The sequence below is a fragment of the Cavia porcellus genome, unplaced genomic scaffold, assembly GCF_034190915.1.
Source record: "Cavia porcellus strain 051 isolate PalLab524CR breed Dunkin Hartley unplaced genomic scaffold, mCavPor4.1 scaffold_23, whole genome shotgun sequence".
Classification (NCBI taxonomy): domain Eukaryota; kingdom Metazoa; phylum Chordata; class Mammalia; order Rodentia; family Caviidae; genus Cavia; species Cavia porcellus.
The window spans coordinates 17827529-17852262 of NW_026947506.1; the positions used below are offsets into that span (position 1 = coordinate 17827529).

Below are 24734 nucleotides of genomic sequence, written 5' to 3' on the forward strand. Positions count from 1 at the left end.
GCAGCTGAAGCTAAAAATGGATCACATGTGGTGCCAAAGCAAGGCTAGTCTGAAGAACAGGGACTTCCTGAGTCAAGTCACAGGGATAGCTGCTCTTATCCCAAAATCACTGGGTGCCTGAGGCAGGTGATGTGGATAAGCTCTTTGGTGGAGAGGTTTCATATGATACTGAATCTCCCAACTGTATAAATAATAATGTGCTGCATCCCATGGAGCTCCCATGTGGTTTCCTCTAGCTCCTTCTTTCTCTCCTCCTGATTCATTGTACTTTCCATCAAGAAAGAGGGCTCCAAATGGTCTCAGGTTTTTGTACTCTTGACTCTTGTGCTTTTTCTCCATGCTCACACCATTTGTATCCTAGGAAACTTGAAAGTTGCAAATCACAGGAGTGGGTCACATTTCATGAAAATGGATTAGTTTCCACAAGAATGAGTCATCACACTTGATCCTAACCCAGGCCATTAATAATTCAGTAATAATAACTATTGTTATACCAGTTACCACTAGAGCCTCATCAGAAAGAAATTGATGCATGTACTGTTCTCTTAAATCTCAGAAGCAATGAGCTGACAAAATCACTTCATAAACTACACCGCTTCACAAAGCTTTTTATTTAGCACAAAACATGCAAAAATACCAGGACTCTTTGAGGATATGACTGTTTCCAGATATAAGGTAGGCAAAAGATAGATGTTCCTGAGATGTCTTCTCATGTTTGAAAACCACAGTAAAAATGAATAGTGAGGAAACACTCTTCTCTAAGAAAGGCCACAGAAATTGTGTGGATCTCTTTCATCTGCATACTTCCAAATAGAACTTAATCCCATAATCAAACTCTCTGGCCACAAAGGTTAGGTAGTATGAACTATCTGGGCAGCCTATGCTCAGCTTAAACTAGGAAACCAAAAGAAGAATAGGTATTGGTGTTTGTTATGGTTTGATAACTGGTGGTCAACTTAACACCAGCTGGATTACATCAGTATGCATTGAGAGAAGATCCTCCACCTGAGAAGGGTTGCCAGGATAAATAGGTGGAGAAGACAAAAGGTGTAGAGAGGGATCGAGGCATTATGGAGGCATTGTTAGTTCTCCTACAAGTTGCTGTCTGAGCTGTTGGTTCTCCTGGAGAAGCTTTGGTCTTCACATCGAGCATTGCTTCCTGGCTCCGGAGGGGAAGACATGTGCTGCCTGGTCTCCAGGGTGAACTCCTCACGCTGCTTCCTGGCACGTTCCTGACTGTGCTTGTCGCCAGAGGAGCTCGGGGCCTCCGTGTCGCTGAGGACAGCTGTGGTTCCTTTCAGGACAGCCCCGCTCTTTGTTGTAAGTGTGACTTCTCAGCTCCAGTGTAGAACCCTCATCCCACTAGCACAGCTCCTTCATCCTGCTGGCATGGACTTTCTGGCTTCCACCGCTGACCCTTGGGTCTTCCCGGCATGAATCTGTACAAGAGACTGGCATGAGTCCTTGTGGGCCCTGGACTTCCAGTTGGACTCGTGGAGGCATTGTCCTGAGCGCTGGGTTTTTATCTGGACTCACGTGAGACATTGCCATGGGGTTTAGGCTCTTGACTAAATCATCTATGTCATTGGTGTTGTGGATAGATTTCCTGCATTCTCCTGTGTTACTTCCGGTGACTATTATAAAAATATTATAAACTCCATGTCCCACCTGAATTGTTCTCTGTGTACAACCCCTGACTACAACAGTGTTGATAAGCAGTTTATACCCCGTGTACTACTCTATTTAATAATCAATGTAAAGTACTGGGTAGACTTCTACTCCAACATAAGTAATAAGTTTAAATAAGTAATAAGTTTTCAACGTAAGTAATAAGAAGTGGATAAATTACCTTATTTGGATTAGATAAAATTTAAAATCTGAACCCAGGAAGCAATGATTAAGGATAGTAGTGGATTATAGAATGTTGTGAATAATTTACCAGGTCCCCATGTCGTGAAGTGATGAAACTAATGTGTTTCATTACAGCAAGGGTAGTTTTTGAGAAAGATGGATGCATAATAACCCCAATGACTGAGCATTTTGCCATTTACTTGGAAAGCACAACTGGACCTTGAGGATATATAATGATGCTGAGCCTGGTAGAAAACTGGAGGACTCTAGTGAGTATCTGAAAGCAGACAGAACAGAAGCTTTGGAAGAAAGCAGGTGAGATATATCCATAAATTATAGTCTTTATTTCTTCCTTTCTTCTTTTTTTCTCTTCTCTCCTTCCTTCTTTTCTTTGTTCCTTTATTCATTTCTTCTTTCTTTCTTCTTCCCTCCATATTTACTTCTTTCCTTTCCTTCATTCTTTGGTTTTTTGATTCAAGTTATTATGTAGTGCCAATTGTCCTTGAAAATGTGAATTAGAATATGAGAGCACTACACTCAGGGAAAGAGAAATTCTCCTCCTGAGTGCTGGGCTTATAGATCTGTGCTACCACACCCTGCAACTCTGGATTCTTACTAGTTCCACAAGTTGGGCCCAAAGAGTGAACTGGGGGAGGAGGAAATCTAAGAGTTCTGGGCAAGTAGCATACATTGATTTCTTACCCTATACTTTAGGTTTAGAGACAGTCTGCTAATATTCATTGTTTGTAACTATCCCAAATCCATGTCCCTTGCTCCTGACACTGGATCAATTTACAAAGAAGAACCACCTCTTCCCCCCCAGCCAACCTATTTATTTTTTCTTTTTCTTTCTTTTTTTTTTTTTTTTTTTGTCTTTTTTTGAGACAGAGTCTCATTTTGCAGTTCAGGCTGGACTTGAGCTCACTTTGTAGTCCTGTCTGCTCTTGAACTTGCAATGATCCTCCCACCTCAGCCTCCAGAGTGCTGGCATTACATGCGTAAGCCACCACACCTGGCCGGCCAACCTATTTCTAATAGAGTCTTGAATCTATTTCCTTCCTATAACCTCCCTGCAACTGGCATTCACCAACATGTAATCCTAAGGGAAACTCTAAAGTTTGAATCATTGCACTCTCTGTCCTGCATTTCTCATTACCACAAGAAACAAACAAACACAGTCTTTGATAACCTACTCAGTTACCAGCATTCTGGTGTTCCTACCCTGTCCCACAGCCTCTCATCTTCCCTCAGATGGAAAGCAGATGATAGATCAGAGAATGCCAAATGTGGACAACCATATGAATCAAGTTCCCCAATGGAAATGGGGAGTGATAATGTCAAAATTAGGCTTATACAAGTGACTAACAGGACAGAAAAGGGACATATAGGCCAGTAAGTTCACTGTCAGAGATGTCATCAACAAACCTCTTCATTTTCCGAATAATTCTTCACTCTTTGTGTCTCATACCCTATAATTTCGAATCTAGTGTACCTTATGTCATTAAACAAAATCTGCATTTAATAACATATTACAGGTAGACAAAAAAAGAACAAAAAGAATAACAAAAATAGGTCTTCTTTCCCATGTCACTTCTGATCATGTGAGAGTGTATCTGTGACCTACCCACACTATGTATAAATCTTTCTTGTTGGAAAAGGATACTACATTGGAAATATCCTACGGAGAAGTAATTAAATTTGAACCTAAAACATTCTAAGACATTTGTAAAATGAAGTGTTTGGTGTGAGTCTGAAAATTCCTCCAAAATCTCATGCAGTCATGGAAGCAGGCTTCCGGATTTTCTGAATGACTCATGGTCCAAAGCTGAGATTAAAGGTGTGAGTGCTACTACACACAAGTCGGTGTGGTCTACAAGCAAAATAAAGAACAGGAAGAATTTTCTTCCCATGCTTCATTCATTTTGCTCTTGTTGATTTCATTGATTTTTGCTGCCATGAAATGTTGCCCTTTACCATGCACTACTCTCCCGTGGAGTCAGTTGATTATAGAGTGAAATGTCCACAAAATGTGATATAAACATACCTTTCCTTCCTTGATTTTAAATATTGGATATCTTGTCTCATTAGTGGGAGAAAATACCCAACATTACATTTGGTACCCAAAGAGTTGGGTTGTTGTGGTGTCTATACCTGAACATGCAGTTCAAAAGCCTTTAGAAATAGTAGAGCTGAAATCCTTTAGGTTGATCTATGTGAGAGATGCACCTCAGATCACAAAAGAACACACAGCTGATACAAGATAGAAATCCTTTCAGGAAAATATACAGGCTCTGCAAGTTTCTTCTGGGAAAAGGGCTTCACTGGATGTTGGACTCCACAGGTTGTGTTTTATTGTTATGGCATTTTCAAGATATTAACGCTTGGGACACTTAGTTCCACAAACAGGTGAGGTATATTTTAAACAGTGCAGGTCAGCCATGGGACATTAAGACTGGTGACTACACTGATGATGCCTTTTTTCACTTTGGTTATAAATCGCTATGCAAGTCCACAAGTTTAGAGGGTTGCTATGAATCCCATCAATGCAGTACTTATTTTGCTTTGGAATCTTAGAAGAGTTTCTTACATGTCTGGTTAATCAAGATGCAAAATGTAAGGAAACTTGCCTTTTGGTGGCTTGAGATGAAAACACTTTTTTTCCTTTTCCATATCTTTTCTGACCAGTTATTGCAGAGGAGCAGACTTTGGGGATTTGGCCAAAGTTCACTTAGTATTTCAGTTCTGTTTGCTAACTAGATATCCATATAAACCACAAAGTAAGAGGAATTTTGAAGACCAGGATTTGTGGTATTTCTAGTGCAAAAGCAGAAAAGAGAAACAGTACTGGGGGATGTGAATGCCCTCACATTCTCCACTCAACAATATATTATTTTCTAGGATATAGCTAGACCTTCATGAGGTGGTGGTTACTAGTTCAGCTGAGTGGTATTACAGTCATCCAATAGTATCATATGTGATTGATATATACTACTTTGAATCCTATGTATTATCCAGTTAATTTTAGGCATGACCTAAATTTGAGGACAACTATGATATTAAATATTGGCCCTGTGATTCCTTCTAGGATTGAGTCCAGCTACACATTCCAATTGAACAATATCATATTGAGTTTCATTGTGCAGTTTTCCCCCTTTGATTCTTGTCCTGATTTGTCTAAAGGTTCTATGTTTATCCATTAATTGTTTGCATAGAAACTGCAGTTTCTCTTATTAAAGTAGAATGCCCTGCTTGTTCCATTAAAGAAAGGCTAAGTCCCGTTCTAAATTTGTTTAAATATACATTTGCCAGGGAGTTCACCTGGTTATGAAACAGTTTAATGACTGACTACCTCCACATGATGCTCTGTTGTATGCTGTGTGTTATTCAGTGAAGCCTCTAGAGTCATGTTTCAGAATGGGCTAGTGCTCCAGCACTAATTGCAAGTGTCACAGGATGCATGCCCTTACAATTACTTGCAGTAGAGCAGTCTGCTTTGTCATGTCTAGTGGTTAACCAAAAGGCATCAGTCGTGACTCCCTACATGTGCAGCTGTCACTCTGTGAATGAGCTTTGGTAGTAGGCAAGGTAGTGTCATAGTAAAAGTTTGGTCTATGGTTGAGGCATTTGAACAACCCATTAGTAGAGAAAACCACAACTCTTGAGCCTCCCAGTAGGTGCAATCCTGAACCCTAGTCTGGTTTCATGTAACCTCATTGTCACCCTGTCCTACATGAAATTCTTGTTCATAAACAGTCTCTATCATGACTAAAGGTATGGGTTCTCAGTCTTCCAGGTAACAGGGTCTTTGGGTATAACTATGGTTGAGGAAGCTATAGGTTCATAAAAGTTTAATTTGGTCTACTAATCATCCAGAAGTTCCTTACTATCATGGGGTGTGACATTTTTAGAAGTTTATTAGTCCTATAAAGTAAATCCTAGATTTTGCACTTTTTGGCCTGGGTCATCCTGCATATCTAGCAGGGGTGAGGTATTTCTTTTAGGGGTGCCTTAGATAAGACATTTGGCATCAGGCTTACACAAACATGCAACATGCAGGAGAGTGTAAGAAAAAATGCAGCAGGGTTTCAGACCAAAATTTCAGTCCTTGGTATGTAAGAAAGAATTCTTTGCTCTGTTCCCTTCCGTATATTTGCATATATATTTGAATGCCCTAAATGAGCCTTCTTGCTCAAATTGGATTATTAATATCCTTGAGTATGATTCAAACCCGCAAACAGAACTTGTCTGATTATGCAGTTCTGCAACGTTGTAACTATTCTCTATATACATGTTAGAACTCGTTATTCTGAGCCCACCCCTGGGTCATTGGATTTTAGTCACTTTTTTTTCTAATTGTAAGGTATAACCCCCCATACTGCCATACCCAGAATCCTATGGTCCTACAACATCACTTTGGACAGTATGCTTCTCTTTTAATATTATAATTCTGCTTCATCTTAGGATTCATATACAATCCATAAGTCACCAGGTTTATGTCACCTAAATTATGCTTAAGTGTCTTTTAGTACCTTCCATGCAGGGAAGTCTTCTATAGACCTTCTGCTCTGCTTTCTGTTGGGCTTCCAAAAATAGCCTATGGGGATAAAAACACAACAGAGGGAAATCCTGCTTTTATAGCCTGGTTAATTCCAATATTGTTTACTTTTGGAGATTCAATGCTATATTCAGAGGGATGCATCCAAGTTCATCAGCACTGGCTATTTTTATCTGTGAAATAATGTCATGAAACTTCACCTGCAGGATGAAGAGCAGGAAAGGTGAAGCCTGGGTTGTGACTGTTAAGTGTAATCCCAGAAGTATTAATCAAGTTAGCACTAGGAAAATCATTTCAAATAGTTGAATATTTAGTTTAATAGCAACAAGTAGGGATAATAGAACAAAAGCAATCACCTCTGGAATTTCCCACTTCGTTAGGGCCATTGTCCCAAGGTCAACAGCAAACACCATGACATCCAAGAGGAATAGGATCAAGAACCCAATTGGATAGCAGAACATTGAAGATAACTATAGTCTAGTGTACAGTGTCTCCTCAATCTTCATCTGTGTGTTGACTCCTCAGCTTCTAAGCTGATGTGGGCCGGATTTTGGGTACTTGGTCACTTCATTGTGTTCTTTAGTGGAGCTGTTTCATTGCTTGTTGTAGTAATGGATTTCAAGAGAGCCATTACCATCAGAACATGGAATTTATAACATTATTTATGATGGTCATCCAGAGTTTAACAGAAAAAGATGCAAGAAACCTATCCACAACACTAACGACTCAGAATACTCATGCAAGGGCCTGTGTCCCACAGCAATGTCATGCAGGAGCCTATTACAATGCCTCCCATGTGTCTATATTCCACCCAAAACTAGAGTCTGGAGCCCACACAAAGGACTCATTTTCATCTGTTTTATGGATCCTCACTAGTAAGCACCAAACGTCAGCGCTGGAAGATGGAAAGACTATGACAACAGGGATAGGGAACTGTGTTGGTAGGTTGAAGGTTCTGTGCTGGAGCCAAGATGTCATGCCCAAAACAAAGATCAGTGCTATCCTGAAAAGTGCCACCGTTGTCCACAGCAACATGGAGGTTCTGGGCTCCTCTGATGATAAGAACAGTTGATACATGACAGAAATGCATTATGACAAGTTTGTTTTGGAATTTAAATGGCACATGTGTTTCTCTCCAGAGCCAGAAAGCAATATTCAATGTAAGGACCAGAGTTCCCCCAATTGAACCACAGCCACTCTTACAAACATGGTCTCAAGCTCCTCTGCTTACAATGGTTCAACTCACACTGGAAGGTAGTCATGATGACCTGCTCCAGGAGAACCAAGACTCAAAGAGCAACAAGCAGGAGTATCTAAAATGCTTCACGAGTCTTGTCCAGATCTCAATTGATGGTGACAACTTTCTGTAAGTGGAGTATCTGTGGTCAGCACCATGCTGATTTAATGCAGCTGGCATTAAGTTGACACTCTGGTTTTTTTTTTTTTTTTATTCATTACATTGTGACACATTTTTCAGACCTCAGAGGGACACATCCACTTCTTCATGTTGTGTAGTTTCCTAGAACATTAGAGTGGACAGAATTTGAGTGGTGAATATGTCACAGTTGACAATAGGGAGTCAGTAATTTTTGTACTCCAAGTTTGCACCTTTTAACCCCGTACTGATTAATCAACTGCCTGCAATCTGCAAGTCTTAAAGAAATGGATGTAATTACAGTGACCGCATTAGGGCCCTCCAACCGTATTTAAGCGACTCCTCTTTCCAGGATTTAACTAAGGCCTTGTCACCAGCTTTGAACACATGTACAGGAGAATGTAAGAAGTGGTTGTCACAGCAGCACATTTTGCTGATGGTCCTTTAAAGTTTTAACTGAGGCTTTTCTTTGCTGTCAGAAGTCTAAGTTCTAATCTCCTAGGGTCTTGAAGCACTGGAATCAGGGAAAAAGGCTTCCCAAATCTAATCTTAAAGCAGTGAGCTATGCCTATAGGGGGTGCACTGTGATGATAGGAGTGCAATAGAAATTATGATGCCAAATTAATTCCAGAATCTTGGCAGTTTCCCAGTGTTCTTTAGAGTCCAGTTTTGTCTCTCCACCTATACTAAACTCTGAGGTTCATAGGCCATAAGTAGCTTCTAGAAAAGACCTAAGGCCTTTGAAAATTCTTGGATTATGTATTGGGATTTCATTGAATCAGTATAACATTTTTGTGAGAATGGCCATTTTTAAAATATTTGTTCTTCCTAACCATGAGCAAGGAATGTCTTTCCATTTTCTGAGATCCTCTTTAATTTCATTTTTCAGTGTATTATAATTTTCACTATATAGTTCTTTTGCATCTTTCATGAGAATAATTTTTAAGTATTTCATTTTTGTGGATGCTAGTTTAAAGGTGTGCCTTCTCTTATTTCTCTCCCTCTCTGTGATTTTGTTATTAGTGTATAGGAATGCTATTGATTTTTGAGTATTGATTTTGTATCCACCTACATTGCAGAATTCATTTATTATATCTAGGAGTCTTTCAATTCAGTTTTGGAGGTCTTCTATATAGAGTATCATGTCATCTGCAAATAATGATAATTCACCTGCTTCTTTTCCTATCCTTCTCCTTTTTATTTCTCTCTCTTGTCTAATTGCTTTGGCTAGTATTTTTACTACTATGTTAACTAGGAGCAATGATAAGGGATATCCTTGTGTTGTGCCTGATTTTAAGGTAAAGGCCTTCCAAGGACAAAGTAACTGTATTAAAATCATCACGGTATTGGAATGAAAACAGACCCAAAGATCAATGGCTTTACTGATATGGTGGGTTACATTTACTGATTTACATATGTTGAACCATCCCTGCATGCCTAGAATGAATCCCACTTGGTCATGGTGTATACACTTCTTGATGATTTGCTGCATTCTATTTGCCAATATTTTATTGAGGATTTTTGAGTCTGTGTTCTTGAAGGAGATTGACCTGTAGTTCTCTTTGAGTCTTTCTTAGGTTTGGTACTAGACTATTATTTGCTTCTAGGTATCACTTAGGAAGGATTGCTTCCCTTTCGATTTCATTGAAAATTTTGAGGAGGTTCGGCAAGTGTTCTTTGTATTTCTCGTAGAATTCTGCAGTGCATCCGTCTGGACCTTGGTTCTTCTTTCTAGGTAAGCACTTAATTACATTGTCAATTTCATTAATAGAAATTGGGTTATTTAGCAGTTTTATATCTTCTTGACTTAGCTTTGGTACTTCATATTTTTCCAGGAATCTGACTGTTTCTTCTGTGTTATCAAATCTATGAAAGTAGAGGTTGTCAAAACAAGTGTTGATGATCTTCTGTATTTCTACAGAGTCTGTGTTGATTTCAACCTTTTTGTACCTTATTGCATGAATTTGAGCTTTTTGTTCCCTTTTTACAATAAAATAAACTAGGGGTTATCAATTTTATTTATTTTTTCAAAGAACCAACTCTTTGATCCATTGATTCTTTGGATTTTTTCTTAGTCTCTATTGTATTTAATTTCTGCTCTGATTTTAATAATTTCCTCTCTTTTTTGGCTTTGGGCTAGACTTGCTCTCCTTTTTCTAGATATTTGAGGTGTAGCATCAGGTTATTTATTTGTATTCGTTCTGTTTTCCTGATGTAGGAAGTCAAGTCAATAAATTTTTCTCTAGGACTGCTTTCATTGCATCCCACAGATTCTGGTAAGTTTTATTTGTATTTTTGTTTGCTTGTAAGTATTCTTTAATTTCTTCTTTAATTTCCCCTGGGACCCGCTGTGCAAGAGTGTGTTTTTCAGGTTCCATGTCTTTGTGGCATTTTTGCAGTTTCTTTTGTCTGTAATGTCTACTTTCATCTCTCTATGATCTCATATCTTGCATGGGATAATTTCAACTCTTTTGCATTTATTTAAATATGTTCTGTGGACTAGTATGTGGTCTATTTTAGAGGATGTCCCATGTACAACTGAGAAAAATGTGTATTCTGATGTTGTTGGATGGAACACTGTGTATATGTCTATCAAGTCCATTTGTTCACAGATGTGATTCAGTTCTGTCATTTGTTTGCTGATTTTGTGTCTGGTTGATCTTTCCCTTGGCGTCAATTGTGCATTACTGTCTCCGGTTGTAATTGTGTTATTGCTAATTTGAATTTTCATTTCTATTAATTCTTTCTTTGTATAACTTGGTGCTTTCGAATTTGGTGCATATAAATTTAACATTGTTATCTCTTCCTCTTGAAATTTTCCCCTAGCCAGTATGTAATGACCTTCTTCTGATCATTCTTAGTTTGAAGTTCACATTGTCTGCAAGTAGAATAGCTAACCCACTTTTTTGGGGGGGAGGGTTCTTGTTGCATGAAGTATTGTTTTCCATCCTTTGACTTTCAGACTGTGAGTTTCCTTTTGGTTACTTGTAGACAGCATATCGGTGTGTGTTGTTTCTTGATCCATTCAGCCAGTCTGTTTCTTGTAATTTGTAAATTGAGACCATTTATATTAATAGTTATAACTGTTATATATTGGTTTCTTGTTGATATATTATCTTTCTGCTATTGCATCTTTATCTTTTCATTCTGTTAAATTGACTGATTTTCTCAGAGGTTTTTTCCTAAGTGTATCTAAACTGTTTTTTGGTATTCTTTGCAGGTTTGGCTTAGTGATCATGAAGTTCTTCACCTGTTTTCTGTCATGGAAGTATGTTATTTCTACATACATTTTGAAGGACTGCTTTTCAGGGTACAGCATTCTAGGCTGGAAATCATTTTGTTGTAGGAAATGCAATACTTCATCCCATGATCTTTTTTTCTTTATTGTTTGTGCTGAGAAGTTCACTGTAATTCTTATAGGTTGTCCTTTATTGATGATCTGTCTTTTTTCTCTGACAGCTGTTAATGTTGCACTCTTTTGTTGGATTTCTGTGATGATGATTATTACATGTCTGAGTGTGGTTTTATTTTAGTTATGGATATTTGGAGTTCTATATGCTTCACTGGTGCTAATACCAGTTTCCATTCTCAAGTTTGGGAAATTTTCTGGTATTACTTCTCTAAATATCTTCTAGATATCCTTTGTGTTGTCCCCTTCTTTTTCATTTATCCCTATTAATCTTATGTTATTGTTCTTTTGCATCATTTTGCAGCTGTTGAATTGTTATTTCCTGGTTTCTTGATATTTTTTAAAAGATCTTTCATTTCCTGTTCACTAACTGCTATCTTCTCTTCAAGGTCTGAAATTCTGTCTTCACTTTCATTGAGGCAGTTTTGAACACTTTCAATGAAACTTTTAATTTCCTGTATATCCCTTTGAATCTGCTTCATATATTCTGTTTGTTTCTTAAATTCTTCATTCAGGGAGACTATATTGTTGTTTTGTTCTTTTAATTTTTTTAAATGTGTCTTCTTTAGATGTGTTCAGCGTTTCTTTTATAATTTCTTCTTTTACCTGGAGGATTATTTCTAGTTTCAATTCCTTTAAAGCTATCCAGAATTGCTTCTTTATTTCAGTTGCTATTTTTTTCAAGTATTTCAGCTTCACAACATATATGTTCTGCTATGTACATAGTGCCCAAGGTTTCTTGGGATGGGTTGGAAGTTTGAGATTGTATTTTGATCTTTCATTTTGTCATTTTACTAAACTTCTGTGTTTCAAGTGCTGTTCTAAGGCTTCGCTGGGCCTGTTGGAAATTGTCTTCTATGCCCTCAGCTCCTGGGACTCCAGCCACCCCACTTCCCAAACTGAGAGAGGACCTGGGATTGAGTCAGTTAGGCTCAATCCTGCAGAGAAGGTCCATTGTGGCAGCAAGCTCAGAATTTACTTGGCCAGTGGGAGCAATGGTTTTAAACTCCTGGGACATAGGATGGTGTGGGGACACTCACCTCAGCCCACCCTGTTTTCAGGATAGAGAAAGGTTCACTGGGGGTGTGGAAAGCAGGCTCAAGACCTGGTGAAAATGCCCAGTGGTAGGAAGCTCAGAAGTTCCTTGGCCATCTAGAAGGTAAAATTTTGAGTAGGTCTAGATGATTTTCTTGATGTTTACAGTTTGTTGTGATTTTTCCTGTTTCACTCACAATTGTGTGGGCAAGGGTCTTTTCTTGCCTTCTTTTGATAAGGTTGTCTAAGATTTTGTCAATTTTTCTGCTCCTTCAAAGAACCATCTCTTTGATTCATTCTTTCTTTTTATTCCTTTTTTGTCTCCACTGTATTCATTTTTGTTCTGATCTTTATAATTTTTTACCTTGTATGAGATTTTGGATTAGCATGCTTTTCTTTCTCCTGAAGTTTGAGACTGCACATTAAGTTATTTATATGTGCTGGGTCTCTTTTGCTGATATGAGCATTTACTGTATAAATTTCCTTCTTAGGACTGCTTTCATTGTGTCCCATAAATTCAGGTATGCTGTACTATCTTTACCCTTCAACTGTAAAACTACCTAATTTATTCCTCAATTTCATCTGTGAAGCAGAATTTTATAAGCTGATCCAGACATCATAGTCCATGCCTTAATTCCAGAACTGGCGAAACTGTGAGGATTACTTCTACACCTGGTTAGGATTACCCTGATTTAGATGCCAGCCTCTTCTATATGTTGGAATCTAGGGAAACCTGAACTGTATAGCAACACTTTGTCTCAAAAGAAAATAAAAAGAAAGGAAAAAGAAGAGAGAGAATGAGAGGAAAATGCAAGGGAATGAAGGAGAATGGAAATACTACAACCTGAATCCAGAAACACAGATATATTCATGAATAAAATCTCTAGTCAAGGAAAATTCAGGACTTGAGGCTTTTTCAGCATATATTATTCAATATTTAAAGAACAACTGCAATGTTTCTCAAACTCTGCCAAAAGTTAGAAAAGATTGCATTGCTTTCAAACTGTTTTAGGTGCTCAATCAGAACCTGACACACAGCCAGACAATTTCATTACAAATTAAGTACAGGCAAATATTTGTTTTGATAACAGATAGAAAAATCTCCAACAAAATATCAGCAAATTGAATGAAAAGCACCACTACAAAACAAATGAGCTCTCCATTTTTGAATACGCTGAATAATTTATACATTATTATGAAAAAGAGAGTGCATACGACTCCAAAAATTAGATTCCTAAAACATCAATGCTTTATAAATGGAGAAAACAGTACAGGTTGTCAGGAATTCAGGTGGATTGACACAGAGGTGAATAGGTAGAATAAAAAAAATATACAAAGGAACAATTCTGTGTAGTTCTACACTAGTTGATGTGTTACATATGTTTACCAAAGTCCTGCAGAAAATATGAATCTTATCAGATTTAATTAATAATAATATAACAATGTTGCTTCATCAATCATAAAAGGTTTATATCAACAGAAAACATTAGTATAAAAGGAAAAGTAAACTGTGTAGGGAGAATGAATTAATAGTTGTTTAGAGAAATTTTGCTCAATTTTTCTATACATTTCAAAATAATTTCTTAATTATTAAATGCAGCAATGTAAGATAAAATAACTGAAAGAGAAAAGAAAGAACAATAGAAGTATAAGTTGTTTTTATTTTTTTGTCCCAGTGAAGCCAAGTAGTGCAATAAAATACAAAGAATCAGAAAGTAAATTTGGTCAGAAAAATAATAGAGATTATTGTTTTAAACTAAAAAGAGATAATCAAGTAAGTCAACAATATTGAAAAAATAGTTTATATTAATGCATCCCAGGGACTAAAAACAATGATGGAGAATGGTACTTAGAAATTTGTCCACAAATTTACTCTATTTTGTATAGTGTTAATGTGTTCTCTGCTTTCCTTAAAAGCATTGAGAAAAAATTTCCACTACATTTGATCTTTTTAAAAATTGGTTTTGTGTTTGGAACATTTGCTTCACTCATCTAGAAATGGGCATGGAGATTTCAGCTTTCATCCATGCAGGGTATCATGAACCAGGATTATCCTTCTGCCCTAAAATCCTTAGGAAATGTAGAAAAATATGTGAAGGTACAATACTGAGAATCTGAAAAACTACCCATGACGAAGGGAATTGAAGTAGGCTCTAATGATGTGAAATTTTATAGAATTTCCATGTCAAATTATAAAAGAAGAGCCCCAACAAAGCATATTCTGATTGTTCAGGAGGCAAAGTTCACCGTGGTGTAGCCACAATTCCTAGAATTCCTGGGGGAAAGGAGTGGAAAAAGGCAACAACACAGTACAGGTTTAGGGTGGGTAAGAGGCTCCACATGTGCTCAGAGGGTCACCCACAATTGCAGAGAGGTTTTCCCTGTCCATTCTGAACCTGTAAATTTATTTTTACCTCCCTCAGCTGACCAGAGAGCCATTGAATTAGAAGGAACTGAAGAACTTAGAAAGTAAAATCTCAAGCTGCAAGAGGGAAGATTTACCAACAACTTCTTCCAACCTAATATTTTTTATGGTTCTAAAACTGTATTCCTTTATTAGCATTTGAAAATTACGTCCAATATTTACACATAAACTCATTTCTTTTTTCTCTGCATAGGTATCCAGGTGCTTGTCATATAAGTTTTGCTGCTCCTTATATGTATGAAAAGACAAGTACTCAGTATAGTCAATGAACTAGATCTGATATGATGCAAAATTGCTAGTAACAAAATCTAGAAACTTAAATTCACTTGAAAGCCCTGGAAACATTTCAATAGGATGTAATAATCACAATTAAAATTTTCTATTACAAGTACTAATACGCCACCTTTGGAATTTAAGGCTAGTTCTGGAAACCTGTCTCCTTAATTAGGACTTTCAGTAGGAGCTTGACAGAGGACCAACTTCATGGTTCCTCACTCCAGGGAATCTGTGTATTACCCTAGTTCTTATTACTTTAAATGACAGAAAGTAGGGTAAGTGGCCACAGCATGAGCAAGCAGCCAGAAGCCAGGAATAGAAGAAGTCAGTGTCTTCTGAGATCCAGCCATGTTGGAACTTATTTGGCTAAGCAAGAAAGCAGCATGTCCTCCTTTTTTGCAAGCAATCATTTCCCCAACAGCAGCAGGTGAGCCAGGAGGACAACAAGTCAGCATCTACTGAGATTCAGGCATGTGGGAACTTAGTAATCTGAGTAAGAAAGCCACATGCCCTCCATCTTGGTAAGCAGCCATGTCATGAGAAAGCAGTTGGTGAGCCAGTTAGAGAAGAAGTCAGCATCTCATGTGAACCTATCTCTGCATGAGCTGAGAATCAAATGTTCCATCCACCTCCACCCCCATTTAGCAACTGGATGGTGTTGAGGACAGATGGAATTGATAGCAGCTAAGGCACAGAAAGCAACTAAATGCCTGTCTTGTTGTGTTGTGTTGCTTGTGCTGACCTGGGGACAGAGGTCTGAGCATCTCTTGGGAGTATGATCATATGCAATATAGCAAATATGGGGGATTTCCTTCTAACTTCTCTTTGAAGGCAAATATGGTTACACTGTTTTTGCTTCATTCTTATTAACTGTCTTGTTCTACTCAATATTCTGTTTTGATAGGTTTTGTAGTATTATGTTTTTGGTTTGATTTTGTTACACCTGATTGAATGGACAACTATTATGAAAATAATAAGATATACTATGGTATCTATTACTGTTATGCCTGTATCCTGCTCTGAAGTTATATACCAATCTCATTGCACGGTCTTGATTGGCATTGCCTTGGCTTGTTTTGTTGTATTTTTACTACCTTCAGAATAAAAATAAATAAATAAATAAGTCACAGAATGTAATGTACTCAACAGAAGTTATTAACACAATCATGTTTAGATGAAAGGATATACAGAATTCAATTGATTTATCTTTTTTTGCATATATTATTAACTTGGATAGGGGTTATGTCAGTAGATATTCTTTCCAAGTGACAGCAGAAGCATGCCATGAAGTAGACTTTCTTTAATCCTTTCTATCTTTGTTTTTTCTCTGTTACTTTTGCTTTATTTTTGTTCTTGTTTTTTACGTGAGTATGAACATGATTTCTATTATTCATTTCTTTTCTGACGTGCTCATTTTCTATGTTTTTTTTTGTTCATTTGAGGCAGTGATAGAAACTCATACTTTTTAATTTCCACATTTCATTTACAAGATAGTAATTATTTATATTTTTGAAAAGAAATAAATTAACATTTATGTTTTCCTTTGTAGAAAGAGAAGTGAATCAGAAGCAACTGAGATGGCTCCTACACAGGCAGCAAGCCAGGTATGGACAGCTGAGGAAGCTGTGTTGTGAAAGTTTTCACATAGAAGTTCATAATAAAATTTCCTTTTTAAATTTTTTAATTTTGTTTATGTTTTATGTGCCTTAATTGGGAGGAGAGAATGGAAGATAAATAAAGCTATAGTGGGATAACGCCAAAAACGTTTCCCACAACATCTAAGAACCACAGTTCTTTTCAAGATATATGCACAGAGTGTATTGTTTTGTTCCATTTTCAACAATGTCAGCCTGCTTCATGTGTATAAGGGAGGTTTCTATGTGTGAGTACACAAGGATAGGACACATGTATGACAAATATCTGCAAAAGCCATCAGTAAGGCTAGGCAAAGAGGCACTTACTTGGCAAGTACAAGGCTGTGAGATCAACCCATGGAAAGAAGAGGAAGAGAGAAAATGAACACCTTTAGCATTTTTATTGTATAATTATTATACAGGTAGTTATCTCATTTTTATACTCTTAAAAGATTTACATAACCAATATATAAGTGGTGACCTATAGTAAGCCATAGTTAAACAAATGGTTCCAAATGTGTACCTATTCACTAAACCTGGAATCATATCTTTAGGGTTTTTTAGAGAGCTCGGAGCCATTAAAGAGTCTAGTAGTTTCAAAACACCACCACTAGTGATTTTTGCAAAAGTCAAAACATTGAGATAGGGTCTCCTGTTTTCTCTTTTTTCTTCTATTCCTCACTATTAGGATAGTATAGAAACATATATTCTGTTCTTTCAAACATTAAATTTTCACAGTGAGAGAGCTCGTTTTGAAATTTGTAATGTGAATTTGTAAACACTTATGTTTTAGGGCAGTTGTAAGGAATAAAATTTGATTGTCAACATGAATACCTCAGAAATACACAAAAGGATTCTACATTTAATCCCATTTATTTGCATTTTCTTAATTCTGAACACTTTCCTCTCCTTTTTCTCCAGGAACATGATTGGACTGCTCCCTCAGGACCACAGTTTTTGCTCTACCACTGCGGGAATGTGTGATAGTGCTTATGGTGCATGTCTGTGTCACTGGGCCAGGACAACATGAGCAGAGACACGCATCACGTGATTGTCCTTTGCTTTCAGCAGCCTGAGTTGTGTGTCATTTATTTCTCCCATTCCCTATGTTAATTAGTGACACTGTTCATCCATTGTGTCCATTCCCTGGATGGGCCTGAAGTCACCAGCACACCCTGAAATTTTCCCCATATTTTCACTCTAACACACAGACAAAGAAGGAGGTGTCATACAACTGCATAAAGTAAGGTTCAGTTTTATTTATAGAAAAAGGACAGGGAGAGAAAAAAGCCACTTTGAGAAGTAGGGTATGAGAATATGGGTGACTGCAAAGAAAGCCAGGAAGGAGTCTTGCAGTTATGTGATGAAGTTCATGGTTCCTCCTTCTGAAGGTAGTTTCATCTGACAGGTTTGTCTTCCCCATTGCTAAGGGTTTTGGTTTTAGTTTGGAATTGACATTGAAAAAAACAAGTACGTACATTATTAAAGGGAGACTTGAGAATGCATGACCCAGTACTCCTAAATTCTCAAGATCCTACCTGCATTTTCTGACATTAAGTGGGTTCCCATCTGTCCTGAGAGAGCCACAATTCAGTGCTTCCTCATAAAAGAGTGAAACTTCTCCTGACAGTGCTATAAAATTGCGATTCACTATTAGCAAATGTGGCTAGTTTTTAAGACGCCAAATGGATAGGTCGGATCTTAGGATGGTCTCAGACACTTGCGTGGGGTCCCAGGAAAGTACACTGCGTGGAAACCAGAGAGTGACAGGCGTCAGCCACTAAATGAGTGTATGACACCACCACAGACTTCCACGGAGAGGTGTCCAGGATGTCAGAAACATGATAGTTGATGAAATACTGTCTGTTTTCAACTGATGTGCACTGTGGACATCAACCAAGATGAGGATTTCCACAATATTCTAAAAGGTGAGATTGCTGCAGAGGTGGTTCTCACACCTGAGCTTCAGGCACTCCAGACCAAACCTGGCTGCAGCATCCAGAAGTTCAGGTGGCATCATCCCTAGTTTTGGTGCCTTTCTAATGTAAACAAAGTATATCATTTCCTTAAAACTTCAGGTTCCGTGTCACTGATTTCAACATGATTCTTTTTGCATGCTTGCATTTCATGTTCAAACAAAGCCATGAAAACTGAAGAGCAGGCTGCTAACATTGCTTTGTGAGCCTGGAATTCCTGTCCAGCCACACACAAGCAACAGTCTGTGAAGTGGGAATGCTTCCATAGCCCTCCTAGATCTTCTGCCAAGCAGCCCTCAGGAACCTTCACATTTTTCAGATTCTGGCTGGAATTATTGGTGGGATCTTGTGCTACTTTCACTTCACAGAAGAGGGAAAGGATGTCACTGGGGAGAAATCCATTGTTTGCATCCAAAATAAATTCTCTAAGGATGAATTTTCTGAATCCCCAGGCTTTTTCTTGCACAAATTTATAAGCTTGTTGACTTGAGATCTCTTTTGTTTTCACTCCTTTGGCATTCAGAATGTAAAAGATGAATTTTGCATGAAATTTCCTCTTTGAACATCTGAGCAATATCAGGTATAGTGACAGGTAATCTTTGCTTTCTTCATCAATCCCTTGTGGGTATACTCATAAGCAACATTTTAGTTTATCATTTGCTTCAGATGAAAAGGTTGGAGTTTGAATGTATTTGTCCATTTCCTTTAGGCAAAACTAAAGTTACAGATGGTCCATAGGTAGAACAATTTCATTATTTTAAATTTTGTGGTGCAGTGCCAGTCAGTTTCTGGTGCATTCAACATTTTTTCTGGGGCTGGAGCATCTGGAACACTTGACATCACCAGTCAGGGTGAAAGTGAAACTAAGTTTCCCAAGTGACAGAACAAAAAATTTCTCTCTTCACCTGTTGGTACAAATTTTCTTTCAATCAGGAAATCTGGCACAAGGAGGATGACATAGGAGTTGTGAAGTAGAGAGCCTAACAGATTAAAATAATACTTTAGAAATATATTTACTAAGATTTATAGTATATCAGTCAATTACATGACATTATTGATCACTGGAAGGGATAGGTAATCTATGAAATCTCCTTTCTGCTGGGTGTGGTGGTGTATGCCTGTAATCTCAGCCCTGAGAAAATGGAGGCAGGAGAATTGCTAACTGTCTGCATACAGCTGGCACTACAAGGCAAGACCCTGTCTTGTGAAAATCAAAGTTTTAAAAAAGAAATCTCTCACATAGAACAGTCTAAGCGATTTGCGCTGATATTCCCAAAGGCTTTTGAACTGCATGTTCAGGTATATCCATAGCAAGAAACCAACTCTTCTGATACCAAAAGTAGTCTTGTTTATTTTCTCCCATAGATGAGACAAGACATCCAATATCTAAAGTCAAAGAAGGAAAAGTTTATTATATCTCATTTTGTGGACATTTCACTCTGTATTCAACTGACTCCAAGGTAGCATAGTACAAGGCAAAGAGCAACATTTCATGGCAGCAGAAAACAAAAAAAAAAAAAAAACAAGAGCTAAATGAGTGGAGCACAGAAAGAATACTCTACTTGTTCCATATTTTGCTTGGAGGTCACACCTAATTGGGTCTAGCACTCACACCTAAAATCCCAGCTTTGGACCATGAGTCATTCACAAAATCTAGAAGCCTGCTTTCATGACTGCATGAGATTTTGGAGGAATATTCAGACACAAAACATACTATTCATTTTAGAATATTTTAGGTTTAATTTCAATTTCTTTTCAGTAAGACATTTCCACTGTGGTAGCCTTTTCCCAAAAGAAAAACTTAGAGTTAGTTTGGGGAGGTCACAAATTTACGCTTACATAATGAGAAGAGACTACAGGAAACAAGATGAATTTCTGATATTCCATTTGCTTTTTTTTGTATATCTATAATATGATATTAAAATGTTGATTTTCTTGAAGTAAATAAGGTGCACTAGACTTGAAGTTATAGGGTCTGATCTACGGGGAGTGAAGAATCATTGAGAACATGAGGAAGATTTGTTGATGACATCTCTGATAGAGAACTTACTGGGCTATGGGTCCATTGTCTACCCTGTGAGGAATTTCTGGAAGCCGGTTTTTATTTTTTTTTCGACTTTTTCTCCATATACATAGGGGAACATGATTCACATGGTGGTCCTTATGGGGAGTTCTCTGGCCTATCATCTTCCTCCACTCTGACAGAAGATGGGAGCCCTGGATTGGGGATAGGAATAACTGCACGCTGCTGTGCTGAGTAGGCCACACTGTATTTATGTTTCCTGTGGTAATGAGAAAAGCAGGTAAGAGATTCTAATCAGTCAACCTTTAGGGTTTCCCTCAGGAGCACATGTGGGTGAATGCCAGTTGCAGGGAGGTAATATGAAGGGAGTACAGTCAAGGCTCTATGAGAAATAGGTGGGCTGAGAAGGAAAGATTGCTCTTCTGGGTAAACTTCTGAGCAAACTGTGTGAGGAACAAGGGAAATGGATTTTGGACAGGTACAAACCATGAATATTGACACAGTATATCTCTAGACCTAAAGTCTAGAGAAAGAAAACATATATGTTGCTTGCTCAGAAGTCTTAGATCTCCTCCTCACCCAGTTCATGTCTTGGACCCAATGTTTGGAAGTAGTAACTATACTGAGTTCAACTGGCATTTACTGGAACCTGTGCCATGCTGGTAGCATTGGGAATCCAAGCAACCTCTCCCCCCACCATGATCAGCTGTGAGCCTGCCAGAATGCAGGCTGAGAAACAAACATCACATTTTCTCCCCCTCACCCCTAAGCAACTGGGAGCCAGTTATCTGGACATTCCTTGAGAGGTTCACCGTAGGAAACTTAGTAATATAGGTGGTATATAAATAGTTAATGTGACTGAATTATTCATGGCCTGGGTTAGGCTGAAGAATGATGACTCATTCTTGTGGAGACTAATCTAATCTCATGAAATGTGACCCACACCTGTGAGTTGCTTGTTTTTGTCATTTTTGAGAAGGGGTCTAGCTATGCAGTTCAGACTGGCCTTGAGCTCACTTTGTAGCCCAGGCTGGTTTTGAACTCACAAGAATTCCCCCAACTCAGCCTCTCCCCCAGTGCTGGGATTGCAGGAGGAAACCACAATAGCCAGCACAACAGGCCTGTGAGTTGCAACTTTCAACTTTTAGAATACAAATGTTGTGAGCATGGGGAAAAAGGACAAGAGTCACAGTACAGAAACCTGAGACCATTTGGAGCCCTCTTTCTTGATGGAGGAGAAAACTGGAGGGAGAGAGAAGGAACAGGAAGAAGCCAAATTCCATGGGATGCAGCACATTTATAAATACCGTTGGGAGACTCAGTATCATGTGAAACCTCTCCATCTATGAACTTATTCACATCATTTGTCTCAGGCACCCAGTGATCTTGAGATTAGAGCAGTTATCCCTGTGACTTGACTCAGTAAGTCACTGTTCTTCATACTATCATTTCTTTGGCACCACATGTGATCCATTTTCAGCTTCATCTGCTCCTCTGAGTCAGCCAGACTTTCTCTATCTCTGATTGTAGTGCTCTAATATTTTCATTAACTTCTAGAAGGTTCTACCTCTTAAAGTTACATTACTTTATCACTACTACACTATGAACCATGTTCCCTGAAAATGAAACTTATCAATTTGATCTCTGGTACAAAAATAAAAAAAATAAAAAGAATCCAAACCATAACCACAGCATGGCAATCTGCAATAAGTTCAGGCAGGTGTACAAATTGCTGAGCATTTCCCTTGTTGAGACAAACATACTGGACACATATAACCTAAAGTAGGAGAGTTGTAATTGGGTTTGTATCCTCAGAGTTTGGATGGCTCCAAGACAGAAACATTGTGGAAAACTTCCTGGTAGATCAAGTTTGTTCTTTTCATGGCAACAAAGAAAGAAGAAAAGATGAACAGCAGCAAGAGATTCTCCCCCACTCCAGGCACAGCCACAACAACTCAGCTTCGTGGTTCCCCAACTCTTAAAAGCACATTCAGCTATGAACATCCAAGGAAGAATCCACTGAGGAGTATAATCCCCAAGACAGGAGACTCTTAATCTCATCAAATTGACGATGTGGATTAACTGGCACACGAGTTGTATGACCAGTCACTCCAAAGGTACTTGAAGTGGCAATGGCAGGTAAAAATGCTGTGTGGATGTTATTCATTTTATAACTTCTATTTAGATGTACCTAAGTATCTCAGCACCCTGGCAGACTGAAATGGGTTTGCTAAAAAATCTGATTAAGCCTAAGAAACCCCAAAACTTAGCAAGAATTTGTTTCAAACTAAACAGTCTAAATTGGCATGAAAGGCCACAATTAAATCCCCAACACTTTCCTCTCCAAAATAAAAGCAGCTTGAAAGGATGATATTCTTTTCTTTTTGGTCAACAAACCATTTATTTGTCTTGAAATGGCTGGGGTGTCCCTTGGGAAAGAGGGTTACAAATCACTGTGGGACTCTGGAGTGATTGGTGTAGGTGAATTCAGGCAGAAATGGCCTCAAGCGAAGGTGGAGCTGTTCCAGCCCACATTGACAGCTTTCATGTCACAATGGTTGATATAAACCCTATTGCGACTGATGTGCAGGCACTAGGACAACAAACCACACAGCAGCTTGCTGTAGGAGCAATTCCGCACTTAACCTATCTTGCCGATGCTGTGCGGGCTGCAGAACAAGCAGGGCTTCCATGAGCCCGTGAAGGTCATGAGCTGGTCTGGGAGCACATGCACTGTGATGTACTGGGTGGGCTTGCCGGTGGCCTGCTCAAGCTGCTGCGTGAGTTCGGAGAGGAACCTCTCAGACACGGACTGCGGGGCATGTTGATATTCAAGATGAACATAGGCATGTTGGGTGAAAGACGCTGGACGAGGGCAGAAGAGAAAGACTGCACACCCGGCCCCTATGCAGGAACCTGAGCTACATGACTGCTGCGATAGTATTCTTAAAGTACTTAGAAATTGTTAAGTTTTCTGGATCTTTAAGTAGTTACTGTGATATTTTCAAAATTATGCTTAGAGATTTTTCTAGCTGATATACTACTACATATTTAAGGTACGTTATTAAAAATATACTTTTTATCTCCATATGTGTAACTTTGGTGTGCCTCCAATTCGCAGTGACTTATTTCTATTTCACACTCTTGTTTATCATCATAATAACACTGCATTACATTGAAGTGTATGATCTACTTGCTTTATCTTGTTCAGTAGAAATGAAGTGTTTGAATATCTGTGTGTGTGTGTGTGTGTGTGTATAAATGGTCCCAAGTCTTCACACATGTACAAGAATGTAAGCTAACCGTGATATCCCACATACCCAGTCCCTCACATAATTATTACTCTACTAGAGGCAAAGTAGAACAAGACGAACTAGACTCACCCTACAGTACATCCTTTGGTTTATTTCATAGCATTTCTTCTTTATTTAGACTGTGAATTCTGATCCCTTGGTGCTTTCTGTTCCTGACCAGCTCAAAATCTTCTCCAGAAGTTTCTTCCAAATGGGAATTTCTTCCTACCAGCATGTTTTAGCCACCAGAATTGAGTGTTCAGAGTACTCAATTCCTTTTGCTCTTACTTGGGACTTCCAATTCACAAAGCTTCCTGCAGTGTTGCCTGTTATTCTCACATTTTTCTTGGGAGAATTTCTGAGTTTTTGTGATGGTATGGCAGTTTTATTCCTTTCAAGGTTATCAGAAATCTTTCTTGCTTCATTCAGTCCTTCCTGCAGTTTGATTACTCTGAGACAGGGTCTATGTTGTTCACACTGGTTTTAAAATAGCAGTGATCCTCCTACCTCAGTGTCTGGAGTGCTGGGATTAGAGGAGTGTACCACCACACCCCGGTGCTGTTGATTCTTGAATACTCAAATTTCAGAAACTAGCCCTACCTCTTTAGAAATTAGGAAATAGAAGAAAAAGGCATAGTGGCCTTCTTTACAATCCCAGGACACAACAGCCTCAAGCAGTAGGATAATGGAAAGTATAAGGCTTGCTTGAAATATAAGCAAAACACTTTCGAATTTCAAATAAAGAAATACATGATAAATAAAAAAGAAATATTTTTTCTGTAAGGAGACAAAAGGCTGGTGGTGTTAAGCATTAATTTAATCTTTTAATGTGAGTTAAGCATGCTTACTTCAATTGGATTTGAATAGCAAAGGAATACCCAC

At 38.3% G+C, this 24734-nt stretch overlaps 1 long non-coding RNA gene and 1 pseudogene across 1 annotated transcript; one reads left to right on the forward strand and one right to left on the reverse strand.

Moving 5' to 3' along the window:
- Window positions 1-1055: 1055 nt before the first annotated feature.
- Window positions 1056-18855, forward strand: LOC134472346 (uncharacterized). Its single transcript, XR_010042159.1, has 4 exons — window positions 1056-1320; window positions 1987-2166; window positions 16476-16530; window positions 17482-18855. It is a non-coding gene; the product is annotated as an uncharacterized LOC134472346 (long non-coding RNA).
- Window positions 18856-23062: 4207 nt separating this feature from the next.
- LOC134472347 (macrophage migration inhibitory factor-like) lies at window positions 23063-23409 on the reverse strand (annotated as a pseudogene).
- Between the last annotated feature and the right edge of the window lie 1325 nt (window positions 23410-24734).